This window comes from Bombyx mori, chromosome 1 (genome assembly GCF_030269925.1).
Source record: "Bombyx mori chromosome 1, ASM3026992v2".
Taxonomy (NCBI): domain Eukaryota; kingdom Metazoa; phylum Arthropoda; class Insecta; order Lepidoptera; family Bombycidae; genus Bombyx; species Bombyx mori.
Window position 1 is genome coordinate 11271190 of NC_085107.1, and position 17823 is coordinate 11289012.

Genomic DNA, 17823 nt, shown 5'->3' on the forward strand with positions numbered 1-17823 from the left:
ATTCATAAACACTACGAAACATATTTCAATTGTTTACTTTCCCTTTCATTCATACGTTCGTAATGAATGGTTTGCTTTAAAAATTTACTCGTAATTTAAAGTAAATATGTAATTCTGAAAAAAATCCACGACTTGTTCTTTCCAAAATGGCGAACATCGTGGGCTGCGTTTGCGTATCTTTCCCATTTCGAAGGTTGTCAGTTGTGCAACATTCGAGAGTCGGATCTGTGACCAATTTTTTTAAGAACAAAGGATTTTGTTCGCACCGTGCATCAGCAACACGTTTTTGAAGCCCAACATAAATAAATATCTACTTCTTACAAAATGTACCTACATAATTATTATGTACACATTTAATTTATTATTAAATTAAGATGAAGAAGGAACTTTATTCTTTCGAAAAATCATCTGTATAGTCCATAAATCACGCGTATTGCTTCATTTTCAACTTTCATTTTTAAGATCCGAATATGGCGTCACTATTTAAATTCAGTGTTTAGTATTTTCCAGAACTACATTATTCTTCTTAACCGTTTAGTATTCAGAGTGTACACATTCGAAGTTGCCCTTTGGCGAAATTGAATTTCAATTTATCTTGGTAAGTAGGACACGGCACTCGCGCGTGTTGCAATACACGTACCAATGAACGTGTTTCACAGAGACATCATATGGCTTATGTAAAGTGTACAGATCCTTGTGGGTTTTTTATTTCTATATATCATCGTGTATAATGCAGTTCAAGTTTTACGTTATTATTATAATAAATACACGTTGGTATTGCAAAAAGGAAATGTAAACATAAATGTTTTGTAGTGGTGTGTGAATACGCGCGGATATCCGGACCAGTACCAACGTCATTCCCATTTCAGCTGCTTCGTTGATAATTAATATTTGCAATTTTAAGGTTCGATTGTTAACAATTATTAAGTAATTAAATTATTTAGAAATAAGAACCTCTACGCGTTTCAAAAAATAAAAATTGTCACAAGATTGGTAATTTAGAATAACTAGAGGTCCCGCAGTAGTCGAAATTCGACTATAATTAATTGGAATTGTAAGTTTGTACACTATTATGGTTGTACTTCTATAATCACAAATTTCGCCAAGACTACACTATAAAAAAATATTAATAAAGACAAACAATATTTAATCTATTCTCAATTTGACCACAGACGTCAAGAACAAAAGTTTGACAATAAATAGTATGCATGCATGTGTGCGTCAAATACATGGTATGTAGTGTGTGTAATGTTTTCTTTATTGATTTAATGTATCTTTTATGCATTATTTTAAAAAAATATTAGCATTGTGCACTTCTTCTCTATATTCTCTATAAGTGTAGAAAATTTCATACTACTCCGTCCGCGCAATTTTCGTAAAAAGGGATACAAAGTTTTTGCTTCACGTATTAATATATAGATAATTTGAAAAGCTGACATCTAGAATGATTCGAAACTCGATGCCAACAATGTAAAAATTGTTTTCAATTCAAAATATATTTTAATACAAATATACTGATAAATTTTGAATTTTCTTGATATATAATTTAATTTTGTAAAATAAAACTAAGGTCGCTGCTCAGGATATTGTTATAAATATTAAAGCTCGTAGCTTACTCGTTACCTAAACATTTCATGCGACCTTGTTAGAATTAGGCAATGTTGCCACAGATCAACTAATAGTTACAAGGTAGCTTGTTTATTATTCCTTTTACGTTTGCCGTTCCGAATACATTATCAAAGGAAGAAAATTATTAATACATACGAAGTTGTGCATTTGGTGTCGCGGCAACACCCTCTGGCCTTACTTATTGCAACACTGCTACGAAACAGTGAAAGTATCGATTTTTAACAATCCAGTGAATTCGTTTAGAGTATAAAACTTTAGCATCTATGTATATTTAAAGCTAGAACTTTATTTTGTCGCAGATCAGTAATTACATTATATATGAATCTTTCCATGGTATAATGTAATTAATTTTTGGTTTATTATTATTATTAGATTTTTTGTTTTTATTATTATTATTTATTTATATTTATTTAAAATCTTATTAATTACATAATATTTTTTAAAAAAGATATTAAAAATACAATTTTTAAAAAACACTATATAAAAATAGATTGCCGCTGATGGCGGTGTCTACGACACAAGCCACCAGTGGTTAGGACTCCAGATTGAGAAACCTCCTCACAATGCGTGCAGTATCAAGGATAACTGCTTTCTGTATTAGGCCCTTAACCCAGCTGGATAACGAAAGTTTCTTAAGATGTTGATCGAAACTTTTCGCTATCAAGCCGTGTACCGATACAACTATTGGAACAATGATGGTTGAATCAACATGCCACATGGCGGTAGTCTCGTGGGCCAGGTCTAAATATTTTATTAATTTGTCCTTTTCTGCCTTCACGAGGTTCTCGTCATGAGGAATGGTGACATCAACCAACACTGCTCGACGCGCAGATCGATCTATTATCACAATATCAGGTTTATTGGCAACAATATACCTATCCGTGATAATAGATCGGTCCCAGTAGAGCGTAACATGACCATTATCAAGAACTGGTTGAGGTTGGTATTGGTAATAAGGTACAGCAGAATCAAGATAACCATATTTCAGAGCAAGTTGTTGATGGATAATCCTAGCCACTTGGTTATGTCTATGCAAGTACTCGCCGTTAGCAAACCGAGAACAGCCAGAAACAATATGTCTAATAGACTCTCCCGGACGGTGGCATGCCCGACAAATGTCGACCGTCCCATCCTTTAGTATATATTTCCGGTAGTTGTTCGTCATGATAACTTCGTCCATAATTGCAAAGATAAAACCTTCAGTTTCCCCAAAGAGGTTACTGAATCGTAACCAGGCTACGGAAGCTAATTGGTCTACATCAGGCCCTGTGAGAGCCCGGTAGAACCTACCGTGTAACTCCTTGCTCCTCCATACAGTTATGCGATCTGAAATACTCTCTACCTTCAGCCTCTTCCAATTCCCGTTAGCTAAGGATAGCGGAGTTAGCCCCTTATCGACTGCAACGACATCCCGATACATATTCACGTTCATCTTAAGGAAATATTCCCTAAGGTTGTATATCTCTCGGTTATGTAGATCCTTGGCATTCAAAATACCACGACCCCCACATTTCCGAGGAATATACAACCTCATTACAGACGAACGTGGATGATGCATTCTGTATGCCGTTAACAATCGTCTGACTTTTCTGTCCAGTACGTCCAGCTCTGATTGCGTCCACCTTAGTATGCCAAAGGAATATGTTAACATAGGCATGACCCAACCATTAAACGCTCGGATTTTGTTTCCGCCTGATAAATGGCTTTTTAAGACCTTTATAAGACGACCAAAAAACCGATCTCTAAACGATTGTTTCATATCTGCGTCAACAATATTCAGCACTTCAAACATACCAAGGTACTTGTAAGTTTCCGATTCACAAAGAGACTTGAGGACCACACTATGGTTAAGTAGTAAGCAATCTGAGCTTACAACTTTACCTCTCTGTACATCTATGAACGCACATTTATCAACACCAAATTCCATCCCAATGGCTTTACTAAAATTGTCGGTTATTTTAAGTAAACTCATTAAGTCTGGTTTTTTGGAAGCAAATAATTTGAGATCATCCATGAACAAGAGATGTGATATAGCCTCAGCTCCTCTGCGAAGTCGGTAGCCTAGCGTTGAATCTTTAAGTAATGTACTTAAAGGATTAAGCGCCAAACAAAACCACAAAGGACTCAGACTGTCGCCCTGAAAGATACCCCGCTTAATCCTTATTAAATTCGGGGCAGCAGAAGAAGTCATCTGACCTGGTTGACTAAGAAACGTAGACCATTGACCCATGCATGAGCTAAGAAAGGAGCATAGTATGGGATTTATTTTATATAGCTCTAAAACTCTCATTAGCCATGTATGAGGCACAGAGTCATACGCTTTCTTATAATCAATCCAAGCCATATGAACGTTCCTCTTACTCCGCCGAACTTGTTGAGTAATGGTCATGTCAATGAGTAGCAAATCTTTTGTACCTCGAGACCCTGCCTTACATCCATTCTGATTAGGTGATAAAATGTTATTATTAAAAATGTGATTTTGAATTTTGATTCTCAAAATGGATGTAAGTAGCTTATAGATAGTAGGTAAGCATGTAATTGGTCTGTAATTCTTGGGATCCGAGGTATTGCCAGATTTATAAATCAAATAAGTGATACCAGATGTCATGAAATCTGGGAGTGATCCCAACTCAAGGGCCTGTTGGAATTGAGCTGCCAGGCGTTCATGTGAACTTCGGATCCACTTGATCCAGTAACTGTGCAGTCCGTCCGGTCCCGGACTTTTCCAATTTGGCATCGAACGTACTGCACGAGAAACATCAACGGCGGAAATTGTTATTGAATCCATCTCTTTATACGATTCACATTCCCGCCTGACAGTTTGTATCCATTCCCCTTCAGAGTGACCAATGGGTATCGACCAAATATTATTCCAAAATGTTGACATGTCCTCTTCGTTGACATTGTATGGCTCATCGGTCACTTGGGATTGAGACGACTCCCAGTTTCTGTATACACTTCTTTGATCTCTTTGGAAAACTCTATTCAAATGGTATCGCTCAGATCTTAGACGATACCGACGAATACGGCTTGCCCAAGCATAAACTTTTTGCTTCCAGAAGTCTATGCGCTCAATAATACAGGTCATGTATTCGTTTGAGCTTATTCCAGTTCCGGCAAAGGCCTGATCGACGAAACACATAACCCGTGGACGAGTATTTCCTTTCTGGAAGCACATAAGCTTTGCTATAAGAATCCTGGCCCTATCAATTCGCTTCTCAATTCTGCACTGCCATTGTGGTTTAGTAGGGGGTCGATAGGCTGTCTGGGTTAAGTTTGGAGACTTAACCTCAGCTACACGACAAACCGCTACCGCACCGCAGTATAGAAGTGAGTGCGTATCAATTAGATCTGTACTTGATTCTAAATAGGGTTTTAGAATAGAGTCCAGGGCCCCTACAAGCGAAACATTACGTCTATGCATAGGCAAACGTGGTAATCGTGGTCTAGAGCAGGCGGAGACTAACCTATATTCTTGAATAGAATCCTCCAAAGCACTACTCAAACGCTCATAGTCCTGGTTACTTGCACAAACCTGTTCTTGAATTTCCTCATCGTGTTGTATTATTGGGGCGACGGTGTCAGTTACCACTTGGTTTTCTTGTGGTTCGATGGGAACAGGTAGCGCTTCGTAGCGTAGTCGATCAAGAAGAGACTGGTCCAACAGCCTAAGCCGCTGGATAGCCCTCACCTGATCTGACAGTCGTTGTGTCGAAACATTCACGGTCGGGCACAATGTCTGAAACACAGAAAACATTTTTGAGCGATACGCAGAAAGGTTGGTTTCTCCCTCCGTAGCCTCATAGTACGCTCGCATGACATTCATATTTATATTTTCGTTCCAACGCATGCGAGAGCGCACTACACCACTGGTAGCGGGGACCGTAGACGGGGCATTTCGCCTCGTTGATCCCAAGCGTGCCAATGGTGGGCGGCCCCGGCGCACAGGTCTTGGCGGCGCAGGGGACGGCTGTGTTTCGTCGCTGGATAAACTTTCAATTCTCGTCGGACTTGGAGAGCCATCCGACGAACACGACGGAATACATGGTGATGTTCTTTGTGCGCCACAGGTCACCTGTCTACACTGTCGACTTGGGTTTTTCCTTAATGCAGTTGTCGTCGACATGGACGTGTCACATTGCAGTTTTCTTTAAATTCTTTATTTTCATTTTTGCATCCAACTTTACACTTTCTCTTTTTGTTTTTATCATTTTTAAAATTTAATTATTTGTATTTTTTCTGTAAATATTTGTAAAAATTTTTTATTTTTATTATTATTATTATTGCTTTTGTTTTAGTCCTAGATTGTAGTTATTATTTTTATTTAATTCTAGTATAAATGAAATGTTAATGCAGTGGTAATGAAGTGTAATATGGATGCAAAATCTGAAGTAAATGAAATAAATAAAATAAATAAATTGCAAAATCGATTCTATAATTTTACGTGTACATATAATGGGCTTCAAATATTTTTTTTGAGATTTAAATATCAAATCTTATTATCATTGCTATATGAGTAAGTTAGTTGCTTAGTAATAAAACTTGAAACGTGATCGGTAATTTCAGTCGCAATGTTTTCTCCTTACGTACTGACAATTTTCTTGTGATTAAGTCTAGGGAGCATTCATTTATACCCACGCATTTCGAGTAGATATATAGGAATGGCAAATTAACTACCATTTCGTCTATTACATAGTGTGACAACACGTGAGGTAATTCTTTCATGATATGTCTTTACGTCTTAAAATTAACACTATGAAAACGTATTTGTCGCCAGGTAATTCGGCACTTTCGATTGTTTTCTTAACAGCTCGGCACCGTTTCTCCAAACAGCCTTGTGCCACTTCCACATGTGTTGTATATTTGTGCGTCTGCCTGCACATTTCGTATTAATCAACATACATATTATCGATCTGTTGTAAGTAGGTACGTCTCAAAATGAATAAATTGTATGCAATGTTTTATTATCCATCCAATATCCTCCTACGAAGCAGCCGTGTAATATGTAGGCACAGTGGAACTGACTTTTACAATGTAATTGAGACTTCGGTGTTGTCTCAAGATGGATGACGGCATTAACTTTTTTTATTGCTTAGATGAGTGGACGAGCTCAGAGCCCACCTGGTGTTAAGTGGTTACTGGAGCCCATAGACATCTACAATGTAAATGCACCACCCACATTGAGATATAAGTTCTTAAGTCTCAGTATAGTTACAACGGCTACCCCACCCGTCAAAACCGAAACGCATTACTGCTTCACGGCAGGAGTAGGCAGGGCGGTGGTGCGGTGCACCTACAGGTGCGGACTCACAAGAGGACCTACCACCAGTAAAAACTTTGTGATTTACATTGAATATTTTATATACAGAGTTGTAGAGAAATAAATAAGTATATTTTATTATAGTATTTTGACTATGAAAAAATTAAATATAAACAAAAAATGTTGTCTTTGTTGCGTCTTATCAGTTTACTGAAAAGCTGTTTCTACAATCGGTATGAAACGAGTTTTTCACAGAGATATTGATATTCTATTTGAGGTGGTGTGAGGGCATTTATTGCATTCGTTTGTAATTTTAAAACAATAAAACTCCATAAATTATTTTATACGATCACGTGATATCTGAAATCATATTAAATTAAAAATGTGAATTTAATTCGTAACAAAACAAAATAATAACTGAACGTTTAAGTAGATGAATTAAAAAAAAATTTAATGAGTTATCTAATGTTCTTTTTTGTATTTATTCTATTTAATTATTATTTTTTACCGCCCACAGTATTTTATTGCTTTCATTTGTGTAATTTCGTCATGTAAATCAAGGAAATCTAAAATTGTTCCTTTTACTAAAAGCGAAATTATTTTAGCCATTTTTCAGTTACCCCGACCGACACCCATTTACCGAAGTAATACTATTCAGACGTTATGTAAAATAGGAAAATTTTGATCGTTTTTAACCACTAAAAAAAATACTGACAAAATTAAAAAGCTGAAACTAACTGTTAAATTCTCGAGGACTACTAATGTAATTTTGAAAACTTAGCCATGGTCGCACTTTATGTGAAGAAAACTTTTTTACGAAAGAAAGAAATCTGTCCGCGGATGTCTGTTGCAAATAATTAAACACTACCGTTAGATGAATAAAATGTAGTATGATATACCGAAGTGGCTAAATAAATATTGCTTAAAATAAAAACAAACTGCCTATGATGAAACAACCCGTATTTTGTCTGTCGCTAGTTGGAAATTCTGTGCGTGGTGGAACATCGGTGCGCTGGCGCCGCATCACTCGTGTATTTTGTAATACCGCTAAAATCGTGGTAACTAGGCCAAGGCTTACCTTATTTACATGTACGTGAGAAATTCATTCCCACTATATATTACAATGGTTTACTTATACCGAAAATTCTGTATGGGGCTCCCACTATCTATGGACTTTCAAGGAAAAGTATATTGAGATGATGCTTTTATTTTATTACCTTCGTTGACTTTTGTTACATCTGTAGCATAAGATGAGTTATTTAAGTAGGTATTGTAATTTGTAAGTTTACATCACGACTTATTTAAAACAACTTATTGCCACATATTTGTCCAAGTTTTACTGAAATTAGTTGGTATACCTCATGCTCTGTCTCATGCCATATGCTCTGTAAGCAGAATAACGCGTGCCCTTGTGTGATAGTGTCGTGACGTTCTCTAGATCGATCAATATTACTGCTTAGCTGTGATGACTGGCGATCGCTCATTTGGTCAGCACACGTGTTTTCAATGGGGTTCTTGTCTGCTGACTTACTAGAGCAAGGTTAATAAAACATAACACCAATGTACTTATGAATCAAAATGCAATAATACTTCTGTTGCTACGCATAAACCTTTATAAATATTGGAACAATTATTACAAGTTTAGTAAAAAATCTGAAGACTGTTTAACTTAAACAAACCTAAAATATGCGGAGTTTCTGAAGCAATGAGCACTTATACTATTTTACTTAAAACTAAATTGTGTTATCGTCACTTCTTATGTGGTATCGCTTCAATTGAAGAGAAGTACTGAGACAAAAGCACGGTACACATAGGGCTTAACAGTCGACGCAAACTAGTTTGTTGCTCCCAACTTATGATTAGTAAGTATAATTAATATTTAATAATATCTAATGGCTCTAGAGATTAATTTGATGAATCTCGCGTGGTCTCTTGGATCTCCAATGGTTTCGCAGCTTTATAAAGTGCTTCCATTGAAGTCATAAAAAATATTGTTCAACATCCTTTCATACAATAGTTAGGGCTACAATAATTATAGTTGGGCGGTTACTCAACACAAAAAATACTTCACTATACGGCTCTATTTGCTAGTGAAACTGCGGGACTCAGCTAGTTTAAGTATTAAATTGTTCGATTATTGACCATTTAATAAGCGGTATTATTATTGTTTAATCTCTTAAGATTATTACATTATGAATTTTCCTTTTATAAAAAATTAACAAACGCCACCTAATTAAAGGGTAATAATATAATATGAATATAATAAAATAATATGAAGTACAGCTGTATCTTTGACAACTTCCAATGAATTAGTTAACCAGTTTGGCCGTGAATTGAACAAACAAATCAACTCACGTTTATAATTTACGACAATGTAGAATTAAAAATTGTTAGTAGGTTTTTTTTATTTTTATTGCTTAGATGTGTGGACGAGCTCACAGCCCACCTGGTGTAAAGTGGTTACTGGAGCCCATAGACATCTACAACGTAAATGCTCCACACACCTTGAGATATAGTTCTAAGGTCTCAGTATAGTCACAACGGCTGCCCCACCCTTCAAACCGAAACGCATTACTGCTTCACGGCAGAAATAGGCGGGGCGGTGGTACCTACCCGTGCGGACATTTAAGATGAATTCAATAGAAATTTAAAAGTTCGATAACTTATGCAAGCCTAGCTTCTGGAATCCAGGCAATTTGGTTAACCGAAATGGCTAGCGGGTGAGGTTTATCGGTTTAAAAATTTAATATTTTTTTTACAACTACATACCTCACAATAAACAACCGTACCAGTTATTATTTTAAACATTGCCGCGCAATCAATCCTAAACTCAGCTGAATGGAACTTCATTGTATATGACGTCATTTGGAATCAATAAAAACGGCGGGGCAATCGTTTTAATTTAATTAACTTCTCTTATAACATTATACTTAGTCTGGCCATAAATACTGTTACAAAGAAAAACAAAAAAAATCTATGGCAAATAACATTTATTACTTTTACAGTGTGTTAGTTTAATACATAAATATAAAACAATTTATAGTATAAAAAGCTTATTCGAAGTGGTATCTATTGGCTGCAATACAGTCCTTTAAATGTTGAGGCCAGTTATCAATAGAAGCACGCACTCTTTCCATGGGAAAATTTTTCACTGCCAATCGTATGGATTGTTTTAGGGACTCCAAATTATCATGGCGTGTAGAGCAAGCCGTACTCTCTTAAACTGACCGTAAATCATAATCCAGCGGATTAAGATCGGGACTAGACGACGGCCAGTCTTCAGCTCTGATTGGCGCCAAAATGAGAAAACTCAATGAGCAATCATATAAAAATGACAGATTCCAAATTCAAATGTAATATTTTGTTTATTTTTAATTTTAACAGTATTTATGTCCAGACTAAGTATAATATTATGTTATTGGTTTTTATAACGCATATATACATATAAATAAAACAGAAACAAACTGTCTAGTGCCATTTTCTCCTTTTTGTAAATTGTTTTTCTTTTTTTTTGTTCGTTAGTGTTGATGAACATTAATGTTATCATTCATATATATTTTTTGAAAGTATCAAATTTTAGTTTTTCGAAATTCCATAACCATTACGTAAAAGTGTGAACAATATAGTATACCTAAATAATTTTTTTATTGTGTACGGTGTCAGTGATTATAATCGATAATACATCACTATCTAAAGTGAAATATCAATAAAACTTGCAATACAGACTGTGTGAAATTATTAAATTAGTACATAATTAAATTTATCCAAACTTATTTATTTAAATTTAATGTTTAATTAAATACATTTGGAATATAAACCTATTTTAAAAGATAGCACTCGCGGAAATTCCACGTGTAAACTCATAATAATATAATTTGAATCATCTTAGATTGTTTCATTAAAGAAAATGATAAATGTTATTTTTAAAAATCGAAACAAATATTACTTATCACTGCAGTCGTTCGCACGTAACAGAAGTACGGCTTGCACGGTGAACAAGCCGCATTGTGTGCAGTGGGTGTGCCTTGCCACATGCGCACGAGTAACGTATCGACGCGAGCTTTGATAAAAAAACTGGGTCAACGCCTAATTATGTTTCACGTTGTGCCAAGATATGCGCATCGTTTCTGATGGATTTATGCTAATGCATGCTGCTGTATGATTGTGTTCGGGGGCATTGTATCGATACATACTTGCGATGCATTATACATACAAAGCTGCAGTGAAAAATTAATACATCACCTATTTCTTTTTTATATTGTGACATTCATACGTGCATGAGCGTGATGTAGCACGTTGCTAAGGCGTTACTGATGCCCATATAGATACTGTAAATGCCGCGAACTATCACAAAACCGAAATTGCAATTATTTTAATTTAATTTACAACGCCTGACTGCTGGTACGGGGAAACGGGACTGTGGTCATAATAATCTTGGTTCTCTATATCATGAAACATTAAATATGATTAAATTTAAAAACAGCAAGTGAAGCTTCAAATACATATTTTTAAAATAAAGAAAAAGTAAGTTTAACTCGCAAATTACTATATGCGTTTTTTATTATTGATGGATAGAATAAATAGGTCATCGAGGTATTGATGGCAGACCACAGACGTCATAACGTCAATAACACCACTCATCTTGTAACATGTGGTCGAAGTCTCAATTAGATCGCAAAATATCAATAGTACCTAATTTACATAACCTTCTCGGAGACACGTAATAAATGGTAACAGAAGTCGTACCCGTATTTCTAGTTCTAAATTGCATAGATATTATCAGCAATTTACGATTGTAGGTTAGGGAAACAATCCAGTGAATTGGATCGGGATGTTTCAAGTCGATTTATCATTGAAGAATAAGCTTCAAGGATACGAAATTAAGACGACGACACGCTGAGATGAACAAAAATTATATTTATTAAATAAATCTTGGTTGAGGGCATTAACGAAATAAATTATGACCAATTACTTTGTTTTGATACATATGAAGTTATAAGTATAGGAGGGGCACAAGGAGGAGTTCTCGTATATTACGTAAGTAGGGAGAAACTAAATGACGAAACTAGTAATACACTTTTAGTAGGTATCGCGAATTATTGAGTGCTTTTCGTATCCCCTTTTTTGTCCGAAGCAAACAATAGTAGCACACTATAAGAAAAAAAGGGCTGAAGAGACTGTTGTTTTGGGTGCGAGGAGACCTTGAGATCTAAATAGTAATGATAATTTACGATCGAATTAACGATTTTCACTAATCGTGAAAGCTTAAAATTGTAATATTAGTATAATGCTTCTTATACAGAAATGTTTTAAAGCAATTTATGGATAATGTAAAAATAATAATTGCATATTAAAAGAAAATTCTATTTTTTATGGCAACATCAACATTTTTTATTTGGCTTGAACTAATAAGCCTTCCGGTTTTGAAAGGTTGATTAGCTGTCATTCCAAAATGGATTAAATCTTAAGTTTATCAGTACAGCATCAGTGACTTCAGTGGCTTAAATCTAATGCTAACCAATAGATGTAAGATACAGTTAGGAATAATTTTTAGACAAAAATTGTTGTTTTAGCGCAGCGTACCGAATGAGATTAGGTAGCTCAAATCGGATAATGTTTACGAGTTGCGATATGCTTTAACATCTTGATCCGATTAAGCATCTGACGCGATGTTTTAACTAAATGAGATAGAAATTCCATATGAAAATTAAATTACATCAGAGGCACGATATTGACCGTGTACATCATTATGTAGAATAAAAGCTAAAGATATTTAATATATATCAGTAGCTGCAAGGTCCCTCGGGGGCTATGTATGATATGTCCGCAAAAGAAGTTTTAAAAGAGTATTGTAGTTCCCAGGTACATGGCGACATGGTGCCTCTGTCATTCTCAATGCCTATGGACAGTGATAACCACTTTCCATCTGGCGGATCGAAAGGCCATTGCCATTGTTGGCAAGTAACACCCACATTTCAACTAGTGTTCATTAAATTATGAAAACTAATGGTCCCGCAGTAGTCGAAATTCGACTATAATTAATTGAAATTATAAGTTTGAACATTATTATGGCTATATTGTCAAAGACTATTATACTTCTATAATCACAGATTTCGCTAAGACTACACTATAGACAAATAATATTAAAGATAAACAATATTAACCTATTTTCAATTTGACCACAGACTTTAAGCATTAACTAAAGTTTGACAATAAACAAAGAGTAACAACGTAGAGTCAAGAGTACAAAGAGAATAATTATATACATATGTGTGTATCAAATACATGGCAGTGTGTGTAATGTTTTCTTTATTGATGGAATGTATCTTTTATGCATTATTTTAAAAAAATATTAGTATTGTGCACTCCTTCTTTATATTCTCTATAAGTGTGGTAAATTTCATTCTCCTCCGAACGCGCAATTTTCTTAAAAAGGGGTACAAAGTTTTTGCTTCACATAATAATATATAGATAAATACATATGCAGTTATATAATATTAAATAAATATCATGACTGCATTTTAGAAAATTAACTACGCTAGTTATTCATCAGCAATAAATGTCCGGTTACTTTCAAAGAAATGAATTTTTTGCACACAGTAACTTTAAAGTAAATTTTAATGTCTGGTAAATGTTTCACTTTTAGCGTTCCATCCTTTATGTTTTTTTCTATACATAGCGGCTCTTTTGATCTTAGTGAATCGTTAAATTTGAAAACACAAACTGAAAGAAAGCTAAACAACACATATCATAAATGCAAATTTGGTGAGATGTTAATATTAAGTGGGCCATAAATGAACGGAAAGCTGTCAAATAGACAATGAGCTCTTTTTTTATCAAGCTGAGGAGATTTTCGTTATTATAAAGTATGATACTTACAATACGACACAATATTTTAAATTAAAAGACCTGTTGTATAAACCAGTTATATCCTTACTGTAAGTATATCTGAAACCAAAAACAAACCAATGGGCCGCGTGCCAAATTAGAAATGTAATTTAGAAGTCTTCAACGTCTCTCTAGACCATCAGATTAGGTAGGAAATTTTTTTTTATGGAATGAAGATCAGACGATATATAAAAATTTATTTTACCATATTTTACTTCTTACATAGGCACCATTACAGAGTCGAAAGAGACAACGGTCGCTAAGGAAAAAGTACTAGCTTTAACAATTCAATTCAAAAAGTGTACATACATTAACAATGTAGTCAAAAATAAATGAAACAAGAAGATACCTACTTCTTGCGGTTTGAACTCGTTTTTTGTCGTATTTATAATTTCGACGTTCTCCCTACTTAGATGAAATAAATGAAAACAAATAAATTCCGCTACGTACATAAAGTATTGAGATGCTAACTACCTAACACTCAAAGATAGAATGTAAAAATGTATAATATCGTCAAGGTTAGAACGAAGCTTGCTGCACCGCGCTCGGACCATGAGATACATCATCAAAAAGTCCACGTGACGACAATTATGTTGGACATGGGAAGCTCTGCATAGATAAAAAAATGATTTACTAATGGAAATATTTTGATTATAAGCTATATGTATGCCTATATCACATTATTTTTATATATATAAACGAATGGGAAGTAAAGTTTAATATTTCCTTTTCGCTTCTTTAGTGCTTTATTGATTAAAAAACAAGGTAAGCAATTCTTATGACCTGAATCAAAGACATCGATCCATTCATGCAGACTAACAGAGTTCACTTCTACAAACGTTTCTGTATTTTGTAACCCAAGTTAATAGATATGTATAATTATTTGAGCTTTCTAAATATGCCTTCTACGTAGTTTCATATCAGCTTAGAACATATCATTCTAGAATAGAATAAATAATTACGAGGCATATAAGCCACGATTCTTTAGCGAGACTTAAAATCGTCAAGATATTCGTTTCTCCGCGATTTTTCAATTTTGCAATTTTATTAAACTAACGTTTGTTTATCTCGCTATCATCCGTCCTGCATTGCAAACTGATCATTTATTATACTTAGCAAATGGCTATGTCGATAGAATTATACTATTGATACTAATGTTTGTAGTATTGAAGCACGTTGTTATTTCTTCATAGTTTTTAGTAATGTGATGATGAGACGTGAGATGAACGCTGAATTTAATAGTTGTTGTTTTGACTTGTTGTTTAAAAATTGTTAATTTTATACTCTACCTACATACAGGCAATCAGTTTCTTTTACAATTTTCGTTACAGTTTCGTTATTAAAACAAGAACAAAAAATGCGTACGTACTTACGTATTTTTTTTATCGAAAGGTTTAGGCTACGAATATTAACGTATACTTTTAATGTTGAAAATTCAAGAAGCCTGTATTAAACGTAATTTCTCAACAAAGAGCATCATCGATCGTGAAACCTAGACGAGAGATTATCATTGACCTACTGACCCATTGCACTTGGCTCCGGCACCCAAAATCCTCCCTAGCGTCGGCCGCCCGCCCGACTCCTACCAGCGGAGAGGCGCCGTCTCACACACACACAGCTAGCACACAAACAAGATCTTGATTTACTTCCTGATATTTATAAACACGTTCCATCTTAGAGCTGAGCATTCAAAAATATGTATGTAGCTACAACGATATCCATGTACTACGCAACATAACGTATGTATTAAATTAATTCGGTTATCCGTTTCCTTATATATTTTGTGAGTAATAATTTTATGTATCCCAAGGGATGAAAAGGATCTATTATTAGATGATAATGATATAATAATTATTTTTTTATAATGTTGTTTTTATAAAGCTACTCCGGCTTAAGGTAAAATAAAATGTATAAATAAATCTTATACCTTTAAACGAGCAATTCTTGTATATATATATAATCTGAATCTCGGAAACGGCTCCAACGATTTTCATAAAATTTAGTATACAGGGGATTTCGGGGGCGATAAATCGATCTAGCTACGATTTATTTTCAGAAAATGTTGTTTTATTCGTGTTTTCAATAATCAACTCTTCCCGACATCTATTGGCGAATAATAATACTATTTTTCTTAATTGAGGGCAACTAACCGCTTTAAAGACACAACAAGATGGCGTTATCAAAAAAAAAAGACCGAGAAAAGCTCGGTCATTATCTAGTTAAAATAAACGTACGATCACACATCGTGTCTATCGATAGCACCGCAAACAGCATGCGATAATGTTATTATTATAAAACGAGCGCTAGTCACATACGCGCGTATTACGTTACGTTACATCAAAGCGCGTCATCGAGCACGGAGAAAGTATGACGTCGTTGCGAAGAAAGCAAACTGCGCGTGCGACTCTGCGAGCACTCTTGCTTTCATCAGAGGCCGAAGCGTCTGCATGATAGCGAAAACGACATACCTCGGGTATGCCCGCCTTGCGCACTTTATCCGGTATTCAGGTCTTGATTATGAAACTTAAACTATAGAGTCATTTAAGTTTATTATGCATGTTTAGGTTTTTTTTATTGCCCTTGTAGGCAGACGAGCATACGGCTCACCTGATGGTGAGTGGTTACCGTCGCCCATAGACTTCAGCAATGCCAGGGGCAGAGCCAAGCCGCTGCCTACCGATGCACACTATGGTTTACTACGTATGATTGCTTTGTAGACGTTTATGAGGGTTAAATAAAATGAAAATAAACGTGTCGCACTATTTAAGCAACAAACATCATATTTTTTTGCAACGTTACGTCTAGTACTAATCGTACTCAGCATAACCATGTTATTGAAACATGAGATGAGGAATTTAACTTATAGTATTTGCTGCGTCAAAAGCTCGTTGTCTTGATGCCTAAATGGCATTATTTCATTGTAAATATAAACATTTGGTTGCCCTAACTTATGATACGTTTCAACCAGTATTCTTGAACGTTTTATAAAAACTTTTATTTTAATTAATTAATTACACAATTTTAGTTCACCGAAAATTAGTGATAGTATAGGGTACAATATAAACGGTTTGCTCAAGATAATTAACAACAGAGATTAAATGTAAGAAGTACTTTTAATTATTTTTAACATCGCTCTACAATAATTCAGTGAGACTGAATTTCTGAGTTAGTTGTGTATCCTATCGAAATGTTTGTTCTGATTCCTAAACAATCAACGGAATATAATTTTTTCTTTAACATTTCAAACATATTGAAACTTAATATTGGTAGGGAGAGTCATGCAAATATGTTGTTTCTTTGGATTAGATCTATATTCAGTATAAACAGTTTGATATACAGACTCTCACTCAATCCGTTTAATCTATAATTTAATAATTGAGTTTACCATGAAATTTTGTAGTTATATGTTTGATACGTTTCTTTATCGGTACTCTTGTAATTTAGGATATTTTCTTAATTTTCGTACGATTGTAGAGTGTTAAGTGTAAACGCATCGAATTTTTTTACACTGCATACACAAGGCTATTACAGTCACTTGTTCGTGACCTGTCGAATGATTTTAAGAATAAAGTAGGTCAAGAACTTTATTTAATTTTAATTACTTAAAGCTCTGTATTTAAGAATGCTTTATAGGTCTTTATTTTTTGTACGACTTCGTAACAAGCGTTGTCTATGGGTATGATAAGAATGTCATTTAAAATTTTGTGTATAAGGGTACTGAGACCTCAATCTAGATTTTTCCGGCAATTTAAACTCTATTTTGACAAACGATGTGAGCGACCACGTTGGTAGAGCTAATTTATTTTCTGTTGACAAATTAGCGTAAGTAAAGCCGTGTGCGAATATTTCGAATGTAGACACGAGTTGTAGGAGGCAACCCTGCCCTGCTGCGGCACTACGCGCAACTGGGTCACCGGGCCGCCCCCCGCACCGCCCTCCACCCGAGCGGTGGCGCAACAGCGCGAACGCGCACTAACATAGACCTGGATCGCGGGAAAGTAGGTCACCGACTCACTTTCACTTATTACATGGGTTCCTAATCGTTT

General features: G+C 35.0%; 1 protein-coding gene across 3 annotated transcripts in view; it reads left to right on the forward strand.

The window, feature by feature from the left end:
* Window positions 1–17823, forward strand: part of Ftz-f1 (nuclear hormone receptor FTZ-F1) — a 90095-nt gene that overhangs the window by 50641 nt on the left and 21631 nt on the right.